The sequence below is a fragment of the Hyposmocoma kahamanoa genome, unplaced genomic scaffold, assembly GCF_003589595.1.
Source record: "Hyposmocoma kahamanoa isolate Upper Pololo Valley unplaced genomic scaffold, ASM358959v1 100021, whole genome shotgun sequence".
In the NCBI taxonomy this organism is placed as follows: Eukaryota; Metazoa; Arthropoda; class Insecta; order Lepidoptera; family Cosmopterigidae; genus Hyposmocoma; species Hyposmocoma kahamanoa.
The window spans coordinates 1,983,112-1,988,257 of record NW_020653200.1 but is presented as its reverse complement, the minus strand read 5'-3'; the positions used below and the strand labels follow the sequence as shown (position 1 = coordinate 1,988,257).

General features: G+C 35.0%; 1 protein-coding gene across 1 annotated transcript in view; it reads left to right on the top strand.

Moving 5' to 3' along the window:
* The first annotated feature begins 2,682 nt into the window (after positions 1 to 2,682).
* LOC113240202 overlaps positions 2,683 to 5,146 on the top strand; it is a 77,534-nt gene continuing 75,070 nt past the window's right edge. The window contains exon 1 of the mRNA XM_026477454.1: positions 2,683 to 2,793. The gene's annotated coding sequence lies outside the window, so the exon portion shown is untranslated. The remainder of the gene's footprint in view (positions 2,794 to 5,146) is intronic.

Below are 5,146 nucleotides of genomic sequence, written 5' to 3'. Positions count from 1 at the left end.
AAAGTATTATAAAATAATTAAGTGTCCCAATCACTTACAGGAGTTAACGAAAACATTTAATGTTTATTCAAGTAAATATTAGTTCAAGATGCGCAAATAAATCGAAATTACAGGCACCACTAAAATTTACGTAATATAATTATTTTGATACAGAATAGCAAAATGGGGAGAAAAAAAATTCGTTACTTTGCAACACTTTCGTATCTTGTTGCCGCGAAATTATTTTTCTGTTTTAGTGAATAATTACATAAAAATATGAGTTGAAACGCATTACTTACTTGTGGAATGTGATGTTAGTGTCTATTTTATGTTTGTCTGTTGTATTTTTACACCCATTTACCGCACATTTCGTCATTTTTAGCAAAAAATTTTGGAGCTGTTCGCGGTGCAATATGACCAAAGTCAAAGTCAAAGTCAAAGTCAAAGATGATTTATTCCATGGGTAAAATAAATTTACACTTGAAAACGTCACATTTAAGGTACTGCTCGTTCACTACGCTGACCTCCCTGAGAAGAACGAGCAAGAAACTCTAGGGATTGCTCTTTTCAAATAAACTTAAATGCTATGGAATACATTTTGAATCAAATTTGTGTGGATTCAGGAGCCATGTCGTCTTTCCATACATCTTTATCTAACACGTAGTCTTCAATTTTGTAATATGATTTTTCGATCAAAATATTTTTAATGTAGTTTTTAAACTTAGGAAATGATAAACTTAATATATGCTCCGGAATCTTATTGTAAAAACGTATACAGTTCCCCATAAAAGAGTTGTTTACCTTGGTTAAACGAAATCGTGGTACCATGAGTTTGGACTTAGCTCTAAGGTTAATATTATGGATATCTTCTTTCTTATTGAAATTATGTATATTTTTACGGGCATATAGAATATTTGAGTAAATGTACTGTGATGCCACAGTCATGATACCAGTCTCCTTAAACTTTTCTCTGAGAGATACCCGAGAGCCTAGACGGTACACAGAACGAATCGCTCGTTTTTGCAATACAAATATGGTTTGAATATCTGCCGCTTTACCCCACATGAGAATCCCGTAGGACATTATACTATGGAAGTAACTAAAGTAAACTAGTCTAGCAGTACTAACATCGGTAAGCTCACGTATTCTGCGGACTGCGTATGCAGCGGAGCTTAATCTGCTGGCCAGAGACGATATATGTGGAAACCACTGAAGTTTACTATCTAAGGTCACTCCCAAGAAGACTGCTTTATTAACAAGGTCTAACTTTTCTCCGTTTATTTCTATGCTTGGACTAGTCGATTTTACGTTAGGTAATTCAAATTTAACACATTTTGTCTTCTTGGCATTAAGCAATAAATTGTTAGCATTAAACCAATAAACTACTTTAGAGAGGGTATCATTAATACGGTCATAGTTAATGTCATGTCTGTCTGTTTTAAAAATCAAGGATGTGTCATCAGCAAACAACACTATTTCGCAATGGTCCTTAACAAAGAATGGCAGATCATTAATATAAATCAGAAATAAGAAAGGTCCAAGTATTGAGCCCTGCGGAACACCCATTTTTACTGGAGAACCCAAAGAAGTCGCTCCATTTATGCCTACTTTCTGAATTCTACCGTTGAGATATGACGAGACAAGTTTCGACGCCTTGCCATTTACACCGTAATGTTCCAGCTTACTAATAAGAGTATTATGATCAACGCAATCAAATGCCTTTGAGAGGTCACAGAAAACACCAATAGCGTTCTGGGACCTTTCCCAAGCATCAAAGATGTGTTTTAGTAACGCTACCCCCGCATCGCTAGTCGATCTACCACTAGTAAACTCGTATTGTTCACTATGAAAAATATGATTCCTACCGAAATAGGACAGTAATTGAGTTAGCATAACCTTTTCGAATATTTTACTTAAAGCTGGTAAAATTGAAATGGGCCTATAGTTGCTAGGATCAACTTTCCTACCGCTTTTGAATAAGGGCATAACCTTGCTGTATTTCATTAAATCGGGAAAAACACCTTGAGCACTAACAGCCCGCGCGCTCCTGGGACGCGTTTGGAACCCTCTAACTTGCCTCACTTAGCGTGTGCGGGCTAGGTTTCTATGCGTTATTATTCTAAGGTCTCTATAATATTTACAAATCCAACGATATTGATGTTTGTTACTTTTCAGAAATGTGAGAATTGAGCACTTAAGAAAAAATATTAAGATTCAAAAACGTTTCACATTAGTGGCTCATTTTATATTTTACAAATTCACACGTAACTTTTACTAAAACTAGACATAAAAGAAATTTCATTCATTCATCTCTTATTTGTCTCTTAAGAAACTGTTCTTTTTAAAAGCGTGCGGATTAAGTGCGCATTTGTAAAAATTTGAAAAAGGCACTAATCGATCTGTAATTAAAAACGATAGTTTAACAAAACTTTTACTAAAAACTAGTATAATAATATTATATGCAAACTTAATATTTTTGTAGATCTGACTGGACCTGTATGAGAACTGAGTGATCTTGTTTTAACTTTTTACAATTGTTTTGTGACTAGTCCAAATAGTGCTCACACCCCTTAAAGAAGATTTCGTACTGCAAAAAGCACTGGCACGAACATTCAAGAAGAGGAAAAAGAAACGACAGCCGTCACTTTCAAAACTGAAAAAAATTCATTTCAAATCTGGTCAAAAACTAAATTGAAAAAAAAAGCTCCTTCCTATTTTTCATAAAATTTTCAAGATACTGTAATTTCGTTCGAAAATAATGTAAATCGTCAGCGTGCCTAGCAGTTGAATATCTTTTGCGGAGAACGTCGAGAGGTAAGTGGAATCATGTTAACGTAGTTCCATTAAATGTACGTCAGCTGTCAAAGAAAGCAATTTCCAGGGTATGCTGATGAGAGGGGTAATTCCATCATTTTAGATTTGAGTGGTGTAATTTGCGCCGCGGCGTCGCTTGTTTTCGCGGACTGCTTGTGCCCACACTGGGATAGGTGGTTTTATCGAGTTGGATACTTAATTTTGCTTCGAAGCTCAAAAAATTTGTACATGTAAACTTTATCACGCAAAAAATCCATTCACGCCGTATTGTTTCGATGCTTTTCAAAGTTGGCTCAGTTAGGCAAAAAGTAAATACTTGTAAAGGTTTTTAGGCTGTAACTGTAAGGACAAGTATGATTGGAGCTCAGTCAGCTCCTTTGAAGACCGGTTCTACTCAATAAAATTGTTGTTTATTTGTGACACTACAAGCCGAATGTTTAACTAAATAGGAGTAGGAGTGGCAACGCTTACTTAAATTATTCCTTTTTGCTTTTACACTACAAATCCGGCAGGTGAAGATAGAAGTTCATAAAAATGTCATATTTGGCCAATTTTGTAGCGTTAATCAATATTAAAAGAAGTGTTACAGTGGCAAAGCGTACGCATATTACGCGTATTCCCTGTCTTCCCTCGGCTACTAAAAAACTATACTCTAGCCAAATTCGATATAGAATAAATTTCAATAAACAAAAAGATATAATTTTTCGGGTTTTCACCTCAGACTGCTTCACACTTACTACTGTTTCAATATTGGATTTCGTTTTGCATCGAGATAATATTATGCGCCCTGGAGCCATACATGTACTTTATTGCGATTAAAGTTTGAACTAAACAAGTCCGTTTCGCTTTTTCGTACCATAACGTCTTAAAAAGGGCTCAACAGCATTTACGCCAACGCAAAACCAAATCCTAAATTGAGCTGCAACTCCTTTGAAATCTGTATCATTAATTCCTTTTCGGACCATGGATGGGCCTTATCATGAACTTTTATTGCGATTCAACTTTGAACTTAAACAAGTCCGTTTCGGTTATTCGTACCATGACTTCTTAGGGTCGTATTCTAGAACTCTAATGCTCAAGTCAGGATTTGAGTATGGTTTAAAGCACTCGAAATCATACTCAAGTCCCTGCCATTAGGGTCGTATTTCCAGTGCTTGAAATCATGCTCAGATCCTGACTTGAGCATTGAGTAGAGTTCTGGAATACGACTCTTAAAAACGATCGTGTCAACAGCATTTACGCCAACGCCAAACCGTATCCTAAATTGGATCAATTTCTCTTTGAAATCTTTACCATTCATTCATTTTTCGTACCATGACGTGCTATTTGACATTAGTTGATCCGTTGTTGGTTCGCTGTAATGTCATAAAATTCGGTTAAAAAAAAACTACTCGTTGCTAGCTTAAATTGAGACGGTTTGCTATTCTATCAAATAATTTTTCATTTATTTTGAGGACTTACATAATTGTGTATCAGTTAAACCGTGTTGTAAGCTGTTGATAAAAGGTAAGGATTCGTTAGATTATAATGTACTGTGTAACTAATCATAATAATAAAGAGTATAAATGTATGTAATATAGTAAATTATTATTATTATTATTAATATTAGAATTCCTGGAGTCAGGCAACTCTCTGACTCTCCAAATCTCTCTCGAAACAAATTTTGATTATCGCCAAAAACGACGCGGTATAAGGATTCAGTCCAATTCTTTCGAATTGGACGATTCAGTTTTTATTAAAGGGTATAGATTATCCAGGGAATTGGTATTAACGACCAACAGGAGGCGTCAGTGGCTATTCATAGGCACAACAAACAGTGTCTGAAGGAATAAGTGAAATCACAGTATGTCACAATCATACAGAAATAAAAAAAATGTAGGTTTTAAAAACAATCTTGCCCACTGACAATGAAGAAGAATATTACAGTTGCAAGCAGTATCACTAAAGAGTGATATAAAGATATGTCCAGCCAGAAAGACTATTATAATGGACTTGATAAAAATAAACTAAAGGCTTAACTTGTTATTTCATAAATAATCAATTTCAGATATGTTATGCTGATATGAATATCACTGGTATAGATGGAAGCTATAGTGGAATCACGCATGGAATTTACATCCAATTAAACTTCATCTCGAAAATCTAAACGAGTGTATGTGGCTGCTTGGTACACTGTTGCACGACAAATTTAAGTTAAAATAAAGGTAAAATTTAAAATAAAGGTTTTAATTAAAGAAAAGAGAAGAAGTTCGTTATAGCTTACATCATCATCTGGATGTGCAAGTAAATAAAGAAATGTTAGAGCGCGGCGTACTTCTGTAGAGTTCTGTAGAGTTCTCATGAGAAATGGAGG